General features: G+C 49.9%; 1 protein-coding gene and 1 non-coding gene across 4 annotated transcripts in view; one reads left to right on the forward strand and one right to left on the reverse strand.

Annotated features, from left to right (window-relative positions):
* The window catches only part of SMOC1 (SPARC related modular calcium binding 1), a 151,280-nt gene that overhangs the window by 95,599 nt on the left and 42,621 nt on the right, over nucleotides 1-13,060 (reverse strand). The gene's annotated exons all lie outside the window — the stretch shown is intronic.
* TRNAR-CCU (transfer RNA arginine (anticodon CCU)) lies at nucleotides 9,821-9,893 on the forward strand. The gene has a single exon. It is a non-coding gene; the product is annotated as a tRNA-Arg (tRNA).

Raw genomic sequence — 13,060 nt, forward strand, 5'->3', positions numbered from 1 at the left:
AGGAGAGGAAGGAAAAAGAGGCATCCATTCAGCAAAGAATAACTGAGCACCTATGCTGAGTGTTGGGGACAGAGCAGCTGGCCCCATGTTCTGAGGGGTCAGAGCGAGAGGTTAATGCAGACTGCAAGGATGCAGGAGGATTTCTCAGAAAAGGGGCCGTGACTGGGTGGTAAAGGATTTCGACAAGCAGGAAGGGTTGTTAAGGGCATTCTAAGCAACAGCAACAGGTACACAAAAGTAAAGAAGCAAATTCGAAAGATAGTTTTGAAATGACCATTTATGGAAGCCATAAGGCTTTAGGGCCAGGTTTGGGGTGAGATCATGGAGGGTCTTAAAACTCCCATTTGCCTTTTGTTTCCTTAAAGAATTGGAAGCCAGTGAAAAAAGTAAAAGACAAGATCAGACGTGAGCTTTAGAAACCTCTGGCAGGGATGTGAAAGACAACAGAGAGACTGATTAGGGGGTTACTATAGCTGAACATAAAGGCAGGAGGAATTTCGAGAAGAGGGGGCCTACATGAGCCAAGGAAGTGGCTGCGTGAGACAACTGGGTGAGATAAAAGCACCAAGAACCAAATAGCTGTCTGTGGGGAGTGGGACTGCGGCCCGGTGGAGATGCTCTGTGTTCTCCATCACAGCCCGGAGGGACTTCCACGAGGCTAGGAAGGGAAAGGCCGGGGGGTCGGGGCAGGGGGATGCCACAAGCACACGTGTCGGCAAGGAAGAAGGAGACACGGAGAACAGGTAGAGATGAAAATATTTCTTTGAACGAGCGGAATCCCTTGGCTTAAAAACCGTTTAGGTTTTAGCCCTCCTCGATCACCGACAGGGCGACAAGCCTTCTGATCAGAGGCACAAAGCATTTATTTTTGTTTCCCGCTTGCAAGACCCCAGTCACTAAATTCTAGCCAGTGGAACTCAGGAAGCGAGGGCATAGAGAAAGTCACTGGCCCATCCCCCCACCCCGCATCCCTCAAACTCTGCCACCAGTGTAAATAAAAACACCTTGCTCTCCAAATCAAATAAACAGAGTGCTCTCCAGGACCCAGATTTTTTTTTTCAGTTCTCTCAGCCCATTAGCCCCAGAAAAAAATAAAGGTTACGTTGATGATATTAACAAGGAACAACAAAGTGGTCTTGTACTCAGGGTACACCCAAGAGATGGTGGATTACAAGAGAACTCAGACTTGGGATGCAAAGCAAAGAGGACAGCGAAGGTGTTCCTAAGTACCTGTTTTGCTCTAAGTGCCAATTCATCTCAATGACACACACGTCTGGCAGTCAGTGTTTGCTAAATTAGCACTATCTCTCTACCTGGCAAGAGCAATTTATTCCACCAAGGCTAGTGGTTCCTTACAAGGTTATCCTTGGACACTCCCACAGGCTCTGCCCAGGGACATGCTTCAAGTTTCCAGTGGGTATTACTAAGAACGGAGCTATCTCACACGTCACTGAGCATCCTGGCTCGTGGCGATGGGGCCCAGACACGACCCCTGCACATCCTGGCCCTGCCCCACCATCCTCAGTCCCACCCTCACTAGTAGCATTTTATGCCTTGTGATGTGTGACATTTGGTTTATAACCAGGGGAATGAGTAAGGAGACTGGTCAGGATTGGGGGTAATGACTATGGTGAGAGATGACTGGGCTTGGTCCTGATCCAGCTGGGTGCTGGGCAGTGACTGAGACCCTCTGGCTGGAAGGACAAGGTCCACAAACAGAACTGTTTTCACAGGAGGCTGGGTGAGATTCTGGGAAAAGTAGGAGATGCAGAATCTGAAAAGGGTGTGTTCAAGAGGTTCCAGATCTCGTTGAGAGATTCTAGGCATACACACAGCTATTTCAGGGCCTAGGTGACAAAGAGACACGGAAATGAGGCAGGACCTTTCCCCATCTCTGCCTGAAACCCAGCCCTGCTCTGGCAACTGAACCAACAACTCTGGCAGCTGCCGGAGATAGTTCCACTGGCACAGACTCGGGCCTTCTCATTATGGGCACTGCCAGCAATGAGGTTCCTCTGGGCAAAGGGTAAAATTATGACTACTTTGTGGAAATATGTAAAGCACCCCAAAGAAGGGACTGAGAGGAATTGCCGTTTGAGTAGATGAGGGTCTTGTAGTCATTGCAATTTGGGAGGAAAGGTCAATGTGTCACCATTTTGTCCTCAACAGACAGAAGAGACCTGGAAATACCAGTTCTAAGAAAGACGCTAGAAGGAGTGCAGGCCCACTTAGCAGGCTGCCGAAGTCAAAACAAGCAGCCTGAACTTAAGGAGAATTTGCAAAGGCCAGCTGAGCATCCAGAAATCCAGTTTCCAAAATGGCAACACTGGATATGGTTGTCAGGCTCCCAGGCTGGTCAACAAAATGCCTCAGTACCTCATTATGTGGCTAAAATAAAGCGACTAACACACAGCCCAGAACAGAGGGGTGGGAGTCGGGTAGTCCCCCAAATGAAAGGGCTGGGCAGCTGAACCTGTTCGTGAGCTAAGACCTGAGTGTGTCCACTGTACGGACACACGCACATGTGTGTGCACACACTCGCACTTACTAAGAGCCCTTAGCAAGTAATCTTTTGCGGGGCGCAATTACCACCTCTGGTTCGAGAGTGCAGAGTGAAGAACATTAGGGGAGAAAGCTGCTAGCTAAGTTACGTGCAAAAACAATGACTCTGGAAGTCTTTGTTTTCCTCTCCTTGTGGATTTGCTCTGTGCTGTCAGCTGTAAGTCCTTCAACACCACCAAATGTTCCCCATAGGAGGGGAATGGACACTGTTTACTGAACCCCACAGCACCCAGAGAGGTCACGATCAGACACTCCTGCACCCAGAGAGGTCACGATCAGACACTCCTGGTCCCCTCCCCCTGACAATGGGTGAGTTGTGCAGGTGAGATCCCCAACCAGCATGTTTCCTGTCCACACCCCTCACACCGAGAGCCCGCAGCATCCTGTGTGGTGGAGAGGCCCCAAAGCCCCCTTTGGGACTGAACCCCTTAACCTGAAAAACAGACCCTCATCTTGGCCGCGTTCCCTTCCTCATCTTGCTAGAGGGCCACCTTTAGCCCTCACCATCCGCCACTTGGGATTCTTGATGCTGCTGCTGTTAGTTTTCTGCCCTTAGAAGATATTTGTCCACTTGCCTATTCTGCAGTGAGTCCTCCAGCCTTTTCCACTTACTGCTCCCCTTATCACCACAGAAGGGCCCCAAAGAGCCTCACCACAGCCCACCCAAGATAAAAGGCTTCCACACAAAGTATAAACATAACGGGAAGGAGAGGCAGGAGTATTACACCCTCCCAGCCCCTGGGAATTATTCCATGGCTCCACGATAACTAAATGGAGAAACTGGTATACTTTCAATGTCACGGGATTATCGCGGAGGAAAATGTCATTTTAATGCCCATTTCGCTTGGGCCAGATACGATGGCATATACACACAGGCGCATCTTCGTCTCTACTTACACAGTGGAGCAATTTATATTGACAAGGGAGATAACAGAGGAAGAAACGTTTTATCCACAGCACTTGAGGAAATCCACTCCCTTACAGCACTAAGCCCTGGGGATGAGAGCTGAGCAAGTACAGACTAAAACAAACAGAAGAGGAAATCCCAGTCTTGCTATGTCATCGAATTATGTCGGGGCTGTGTGTGCTTAAACTGTGTGTTTCCTTTTATTGCTCTTTCCACTGTCATCTTGAGATCCTGCTGCAGCAGTATGCTGGCCTCCAGATCACCAAACACCAAACGCACAAGCATAGACACACACACCCAATGCCTTTAAAGTCACTTACAGACAAAAGAGAAGAAAGAGGTGGGCCCATGTGGGACTGCCATGTGCCACGTTAAACCTGATGCTGTCACATTGTCTCGGGCTGAAAATCCCCACTGCGTAGCTCAGACAAGGATTAATTACTGCTGTCCAGAGCCCGGCCTCACATCTTACTTCACACAAGTCTGAGGCTGTTCTGGGCAGGAGAGAAATCCTGCCCAAACTGGGCCAAGGAAAAGTCAATAAAACCATGTCAAATTCTACAGGCAGGGATGGTCTTGAGTGGAAACCCAGAACAAGCCCATTCCTGAGAGAGAGAGACCGAAAGAATGGTTCTTCCGTTTTCCAACCCTTTTAGGTCTCGGGCACAGAGAAAGTCTTTCTTTTAAGGATAAAAACTTGTATTTGACTTGTGAGGACCTTTTTCTTTTAGTCCAGACATTTATAACCCTCAAGTTCAGATCTCCCTCAAATGTTGGATGAGGTGACCTGATTGAGAGGACATCTACCTTTGCACTTAGCAGATCCCATCAGGTAAGCAATCCTGTGGAAACGAGGCAGCAAGGGGCAGGCTAGATTTACTCAGCAGAGCCTGCAGGGCCCACAGAGCAAGCCCGCCCACTCCCAGGGAATGGGACTCCTCCTTTGTGCTGTGAGGTACAGTGCCCACAAAGACTGCGCATGAAGACTGTTAATCCAGGCCCCAAGGGCCGTCTCAAGGCCAAGGAAATGCTCACAGTATAAAGTGAAATAAAACCAAAGTAGAATATCAAACATATATATGTGTGTGCAGATAGATAATACTAGAGAGATAGATAAACATGCATGTATATATACACACACACACACACATGCATATACATAATACATACATGTACACAAGTGTACTCAGGTATATCTTCCTTCCACTCCAGAGAGACAGAGAGAAAGAGAGAGGACAAAAGATAGAAGGAAATACACCAAAATGTTAACAGTGGCTATCTCCGAATGCTGGGAATATAGATGTGTTTGACTGGTATTTTCCTTTTCACTTTTCTTTATTTTCCAAGGTTCCTACAATATGCTTGCTTCAAGGGAGTTTGAAAGGGAAGCACACACAAAACTCCACTGACCCAGGCCTGCCCCTTAAGCAAAGTTGCCTTCAAAACTCTAGCCCAAGCTCTGGTGTCACTTCAGGATCATCAAAGCCTGAGAGCCAGAGGTCCACCCAGGCCAGGCACTGGGAGAAACTTGCCCTAGCTGGGAGTGGGAGGGCAGGGTGCCTTCCTCTGGGCTTCTTTATCTCCTGGCGTCTGATCAGATTTCCTGTTCTGCGCCACACACACAGCTCTCGTAAAGAAGACACAGAACAACTCAGCATCCTTGCCACGGGGTGTCATGCTGGGCCGGATGATCCCAGAGCAGCATCCCTCCAGGCAACAGCCTTGTCACCACGGCATCTCCTGCTTCAGCTCAGGTGGCCCAGCCAGTCTCCAGCCTTCCCGACTGAAGGAACTCTGAATCTCACCCATCGGCATGAACTCTAATCTTCCAGTCCAAAGCGATGCAGTGACAGGGTTTGCCAGCAGCCTTCAGCAGCCTTCCAAAGGCACACATGTAGCTGGCATCAACCATCACACTGCAGGGTGATGACGGGTGGTGAGTATGCTGTCATCTGTGGGGATGGGGGAGGAGTGAAAATCCATGGCTAAAAATGAGGCCTTGGGGGGACAAGCAGCTGTGGCTTCAGGTATGGGAGGGAAAGAGAGGACCATCTGCTCTCCCATCATTCCTGCAAGATGCCTTTTAGAACAAAAATGTCCTTGCATTTCCTTCCTTGCAAAATGAATAAAAACTTGCAAAGTAGTTCTGTATCCTGGCTCCACAAATTGCCGCATTCATTCATGGGATAAATATTTACTAACCTTTCTATGGATCCGGCTTGGTGCTGGGCACTGGGCACAGTGAGGGCCACAGTGACATGGTCCCTGCCCTCGAGGGCTGTGCTGAGTCTCTACAACCCTCCTGCTCACAGTTCACACACAGATAATGTTCTTCTAGATCCTAGGTACCCCCAAGCCCTACAGAGTCGAGACCCAGGCACAGGTTTCAGAGTCGGAATAAGCCAAAGTAGGACATGCCACCCATACGTAACAGACTCCTCGGGAAAGGTTCTTCTTGGTCTGAACCCTAACACGGCTGATCCCACACACAGAAGACAGTGCCATTCCTGAGCTTATCCAGAGAAACAGATCGGGCCTAAAGAGAGCCCAGAAAACTGGCTATTAGAGGGACTCATGAGGGCCCCAGACCAAGTCCTGACGTTGCTCAGGGTCAGACAGTGTCAAGATCCAGGGGGGACTGCCTCCCAGCCTGGCCTCCAAAAAGACAGGGCTAAGGTAACGTGCTGGAGCACTTGAGGAAACTGTTCTTCGTAGGGAAAGCAGAAAAAGACAATTTCCCAACTGCCCCTTTTTACCTGAATAGAGTGTGTCCTCCCAAGTCTTAACGCATTTAAAAAACATTTCTGAAGAAGATGCTTAAAGTCGAAGCATCTTTACTTTAAATAGATTCTCCATGCCAGATGTAAATCTGTTGGGGTCTCAGTATCCACCAGAAAACTGCCTAAAAACCCTATATTTTAGTGTGGAAGTTCCAAAAAAGAAGACTATATTTATCTAACCTAGGCTATAAAACACCTAATTGCACAGCTAAAATTTCAAAGCACTCTAAGGGAAAGTTGGAGGGGATGGGGCCATAACAGAAATAACTTGCAGGGAAAAAGAGAGAGGGGGTTCTCATTTGTTGTATTGACTTCTGTGTGCGAGGCACAGTGCAAGGCATCTTGCGTAAATTATTTTCAGTGACCCTGACAACCCAAGAGATAATACTTCGCATCCTACTTGGCAGGTGAGGAAACTGAGGCTCGGAGAAGTTAAGCAACTGCTCAAGGTTACACAGTCAGAATCCAAGCCCACAGCTATGACTCCATAATATCACAGCCAGCAAGGACCAGAGAACCGTTTGAGGACCCACAAGAGTTACCTGATCTAACCTTGGTCTACATAAATGCTCAGCAGTCCGAAAAATGCAATCTGACGTGGCTATGTCCTCACACATAACTGAGTAAAGAAGACGTAGACTTCTAATACCCTGTCACCACAGTCTCACTGCGTCCCACCCACCCCCTTATAAAAGGATGGGACAGGAGGGCAGTGAGGAAGAGTAGGACTAAACAAAGACTCTGGATCCTTCACAGGCCGCAACAGCTGGTCCCCAGAGGCACTTTTCCCAGTACCCCACACTTCCCACCCCTGTGGTCTAGCTCAGTCCCATCTTCCCAGCTCCTCCAGCTGGATTGGGGGCTGCTCTGTCTCTCTCAGGGAGCTGCTCTCTGACACAGTCAGGTGAAAATAACGGGGGTAAAGTTCAGAGTCAATGCCATTCTATTTCTGATGTGGGGAAAGGGGGTTGTCCTTCTTTATGAGTCGGGGAGAAGATGGATGACAAACTAACTCAATACCCCAACTGTCAGGCAGCTGTGACATTTGTAATAGCAACCAGATCTGAGCCTTTCACAGGACACAGCAAAGAAGGTTCTATTTGGAAAGTGCTCTGTACCCGGCAGAAAATGCAGGTGTTAAAGGCAGAGACTTTGAGTCCCGGGATCCAGTCCCTGGACTGTGGACTTCGGTCAAGATACTGTATGAGTCTCAGTTTCCTCATCTGTTAAGACTGGAAATGTAGCAGTTCTATCAAAAGTAGAACTGAGAATAAAAGAGTAGGTTGGTAGGCTTCCCTGGTGGTGCAGTGGTTGAGAGTCCGCCTGCCGATGCAGGGGACACGGGTTCGTGACCCGGTCCGGGAAGATCCCACATGCCGCGGAGCGGCTGGGCCCGTGAGCCACGGCCGCTGAGCCTGCGCATCTGGAGCCTGTGCTCTGCAACGGGAGAGGCCACAACAGTGCGAGGCCTGTGTACCGCAAAAAAAAAAAAAAGTAGGTTGGTATCTTAAAAGTTCTTGATAAATCTTAGCTACTACTATATTATTACTTCTATTACCAACTAAATCAGGGTTGTTCAAACTGCATTCTGAGTTTCACATGTTCTCACTAAAGACCCTTGGGGACTGTTAGGCAAACAAAGGTAAACTTTGGATATTTTGTGAAATTGCCCATTTTCTTTGTATTTTCCATTTGTGTGAGTGCATTTCTTTCTAATTTTATAGTACAGTGATTTTCAACTCACAGCAGTATCATCCAGAACCACGGCAAAAAGAAGTGGAAAATATTTAAGTTCCAAAAAGTTTCAAGTTAAAGAACAGTGCCACAATTACTAACTATAATCAAAATGTCTTTATGGAGAGGGCAACAATGAATAGTTTTCAATGGGAGAATAATATTACTACAAACCCACAATTGCCATCTGACTCCCACAACAAGTAAATACTACTCCTCCAAACACTCTAGTTAGACCTCATTCTTTCCAGTAAGGGTCACTGGCTTGAAGAGTACGATAAAAACTTAAACATTCATGTTGCAACAAAACTGTACGTTTTTTGCTTGCGCAGAGGGTACAGCTTTGTGGCAACATGAATGTCAGAGAAGCATATCACTTCTAAAGTCTCACTTTGTACATCGTAATATGTGTGTCCCCCTATACACACTAAAATATGGTGTGACTTAATGTAAGAGTGCCATGTATCCAAGAAGTCTCAGAACTGCTGCCCTAGGCTGGTCTGGTCTTATGTGGCTCATCTCACAATCGCTCAGAACTCCTTGTGGGGTGAACAGAAGGTGACAGTAGGAGAACCAATATCCCCGTCTCCCCAAATCTTTCAGCCCCGCCTGACAGAGCACCTTTGCCCCCTCCCTCCATCCTCCCCATCCCAGCTCCTGCGGTCACCAGGAGACAACCGACACGGCCCTGCCAGCCAGCATCTCTCATCTTCAGGCCCAGGGGTTCCCAAAGCAGAAGGGTCAGTCCCCAGACCTACAGAACGGCCCTTGAATGAACAGAGCAGCAGAGGCCCACTGGACGCACCTAATCTGGCCGTTGCGAGCAGGGAAAAAGGGCTGCACCCATGTGAACGATGCTACGTCTATAACCCAAATGGGTACCAAAAGGCTCCTCTGGCTCCCACTACCCCTTTCCTCCTGACTCCTTTGTTTTTGCCGTCTCCCACTCCCTTCCCTCAGTGCCCCCCAGCCCACCCGTGGGGAGACAGGGGAGCACGGGGTTGGGGACAGGGGGAGCAGGCAGTAGTCTGAAAGTGTGCTCCGAAAGCAGCCCGAACAGCAAAGGAAGGTCACCCCTGGGGCACAGCCTGTTCTAGCTTGGCAGGCATGCATTCTACTGCAAAATACGTCACACCTACTCCTCAAATAGGCCCTTTGAGAGGCTCTGACTGTTGAGGAGCTAAACCCGTGGTTCCACACATCTCTGGCAAACCAAAGCCCTCCCACTTCCCTGGTGGCCAACTTGAGTTTGGGGAAATGCGGGGATAGTGGTGAAGAGTGGTGTTTCCATTCCTTTGAGCATGCCAGCACCTTCCAACGGCTGCACACCTGGCTGCTGGCTGATGAACAGCTCACGTTTCAGGGGACAGGATGGCAAAGCCACTGTTTGGTTGGGGACGCCCAGAACATGCAAATGGCTCTGAGGCTTTGGCCCTGGCCAGGTTTTGCCCCCCACCGGCCTCCTCTCCCCTTCTCTCCCCACCCCTTGAATCCAATTCACTTACAGCCACACCAAGGCTGGGTAACAAGAGGGAAAAGCCAAGAAAGCCCTGAGCCGATGTCAAGAAGCGGGCAGTGAAGAGGCAGAGAGCCTCTGTAAACAGGAGGCTTACGATCGGACATGGCCGTTTTCTTCTTCACCCCCTTTTGCTGCTGCCACTACTGCCACCACATACCCTGACGACATTTCGCAGGAGAATTTTCTCTTATTTTTCGTAAACGTTATAAGACCTAGTACTGCTACAGTCTTCCCCAGTCATCGTTTCGAAACATCTGAAACATCTAACTGCCGTCTAGAAAGCCTTCCTTAAATCTAATCTAAATCCCTCACAGGACTTCCCTGGTGGCGCAGTGGTTAAGACGCTGGGCTCCTGACGCAGGGGGCCTGGGTTCGATCCCCAGTCAGGGAAGTAGATTCCACATGCATGCTGCAACTAAGAAGCCCACGGTCACACCTAAGACCTGGTGCGACCAAATAGATAAATAAATTTTAAAAAAACAAATATTAAAAATAAATAAATAAATCCCTCACACTGCAGTTTAAGCTTTTTAAACTGCGATATTTCTTATTGGTTAATATTTCTTATTGATTAATCCAACAATTATTTCTCAAGTACGCCCTTAGAGGCCTGACCCAGGGCCACCCCAGGCTACAAGAGAACCTGATCTGGCTCCTTCCTTCCAGAAGCCAGTGCTCTGGTTGAGGAGAAAAGATGGACAAACAGGAAGGCACCAGACCCTGCCTGCCTCATCCCCTAACTGCCAAGACCAGTGATGGCAAGCGGGCTACAGGGTGAGGAGAGGTACAAGCTGGGGCAGCTGAGGGGACTGCACACAGAGCAGAGGACGTGGGCACCTCCTTGGAGGGCAGATGTGATCTGTGCTCACGGCTGAGAGAAGGAAGGCAGAGCACCTTGAGCAAAAGGACCAGGCATGTGCAGGGGACAGAGGAGACACCAAAGGGGCTGCAGCAGAATGTCTGTGTGAGGACGGGGCGGGCTCCCTCGGTCCTACGGGCCGGAAGGAACCCTGGGAGGCTTGGGCAGGAAAGTCATTTCATAAAAATGGTATTTTCAGCTAGTCATTCTGGCCACTGTGGGTAGAAGAGACTTAAGGGGAAAGAGAATAAATGCAAAATGGACCGTTAAGAGGCACTGGCAGAAAACCAGACCCGAGGTGCTGACAGGGATCTGGGCTACCCAGTGGCAAGGGGGATGGAAAGAAAGAATCAGTTCGGGAGACGGTGTAGAGCGAGATTCTGGAAATGGCTATCACCATCTGCTGCTTCCAGCCCACTTCAGTAAATGCGATGCAACTGGGTCACCTCCTGCCTCCCCCGCTCCAGGCCAAGAGCTGCTTCAGGCGCTGGAGGATGTGTAAGCTTGTCAGGAGCAAGCTTCACAAGTGCCCTCTCTCCAGCCAGGCTCCTCTTGGAACGGTCCCTCCAAGGCCGCCCGGGCAAAAAGGAAAAAAGCATACATTGGAAAAGAAGATTCTCTCGAAATAAAAAAATCAAACCATTATTATAAAGGAATTTACCAAGAACTGCTATATTTCCCCCATCCCATTTGCTGGAAGTCAACAAGCGCATCTAGCACTTTGTGTTCATATCAAAAAAGTCAGAGCAGGGCTTCCCTGGTGGCGCAGTGGTTGAGAGTCCGCCTGCCGATGGGGACACGGGTTCATGCCCCGGTCCGGGAAGATCCCACATGCTGCAGAGCGGCTGGGCCCGTCAGCCATGGCCGCTGAGCCTGCACGTCCGGAGCCTGTGCTCTGCAACGGGAGAGGCCACAACAGTGAGAGGCCAGCGTATCGCAAAAAAAAAACCCCAAAAACAAAAACAAAAATAAGCCAGATCAGAGCATCCTAACGCAAAGCAAAGAAAAAAAAGAAAAGAAACAAAAAAAAAACCCTAACCCCCTCCCCCAAACCGCAGAACGGTAACTCCAGAGTTACCGTTCCAAAGCCCAACCCCGGAGGCCAGCAACTCCGGCCCTTGACTCATTCTCTAGTGTCCTGGGGGACCCTCGTCAGACCTCAGGCCCTCCAAACGCTAGCCCGGGGACCCAGCTGCTGGCTCCCACCCTGAAGTCTTTGGAAGTGGCTGGGTGGTGTTACTCTGCACCCTGTCGGCCACCAAAGGGAAAAAGACACCTTCCCCAAAGCCGCAGTTTGGTTCAGGCAATTTAATGTCCCACAAAAGACGACTGGGTATCCCCTGACCCTCGCCCCAAGGACACATCCGTCTGCTCTCAGAAATGTCCTCGGTACAAGGCCAGTGCGACACGCGCTTCTTGAGTGAGGCGGCCCAGCAGCTGCCTCTCGGGACCCACTGGAGACTTGCAGAGGTGGGAAGCCTTCTGCCAGGGGTGTCTGTCGCCAGGGGCCAAGGGGAGGTGGGAGGGAGAAGATAGAACAGAGCCAGGAACGATCCAGAAGCAAGGGCAGCAGAAGCATGTGTGGATGTCGCAGCCCAGTCTCTAAGGTGGACTTGGGGGTCGGGCTCCTCTCTCAGGGCCTGCGACATCCCCTGGCCACCCACCCCACGCCCACCGACCTCCTTAGAGGAGGATCACTGTGGGTGCGGAGCTGAGTGGGCCCTTGTCAAGTTCTGCACCAGACCCTGGTCGAACCTCCAAAAGACAGACTGTGTCCAGCTCGGTCCAGATACCTCAAAGAGGTTTCCTTGTAAAAAGACTTTTCTCCTCCTTCACCCGCCCAACACCCCTGGGCCTGTCACCTTCCGTGTCCACACTGAGAAACAAGCCCCACAGAGTCTAGCCAAATTCCCAATTAGTACTACTAAGAAGCCCCACCTGTGTTTAATCCAGACCCAAGAAGCTCTTGATTGGCTTGTAGTTTCCCCTGGAGATCACTTCTCTCAGCCCTCCCTCTCTGGGAGCTCAGGTTCCTAAAGCCTCCAAGATTCAGTGCCCTGTGTCCCAGACTTAACTCTCAAATGGTTTCCAGAACATCTCTCTAAAACACTCACCCCAATATCCCAGAAGGCACTCTGTTTCTCAGGCATTTCTGTGGCCAGTGCAGCACAATATTTAAGAGCATGGCCTTTAGAATCAGGCAGAGCAGAATTTCAAAACCCAGCTCCACCACTCACTTGCTGTGTGACCTTGGCACAGTCACTTAACCTCTCTGAGCCTCAGTTGCTTCATCTGTAAAATAAGAATAACACCCTTCCATGGATTTGTCACAAGAACCTGTGAAATGATGCGTATAAAGCACTCAGCACATGCCTGGCACACTGTAGACGCTTGATAAACAGTAGCTATGTCTATTAGGACCACCCCACTGCCCTCAGACCAAAACAGGACCGGGGAGGCATAGGGAGTAGGGAATTGAAAAGAAAGACTTCAGCACATGGGTGGCTCCAGCTGGCTCCTTCCTCTTGCTCTGCTAAGGGTCAGCATAGAGCCTCCAGGAACCTCAGATGTGGCGGATGCTGGCCCCAAAATGGCCTCTTCCTGTGATCATTGAGAACCTGTCTCTCCTGAAGAGGCTCCTGTCCCTGAAAGAGGTCTTCCTGAGAGATCCAGACCCTCCAGAGAGTTGTTTCTCCAGT

The sequence above is a fragment of the Tursiops truncatus genome, chromosome 2 (genome assembly GCF_011762595.2).
Source record: "Tursiops truncatus isolate mTurTru1 chromosome 2, mTurTru1.mat.Y, whole genome shotgun sequence".
Taxonomy (NCBI): Eukaryota; Metazoa; Chordata; class Mammalia; order Artiodactyla; family Delphinidae; genus Tursiops; species Tursiops truncatus.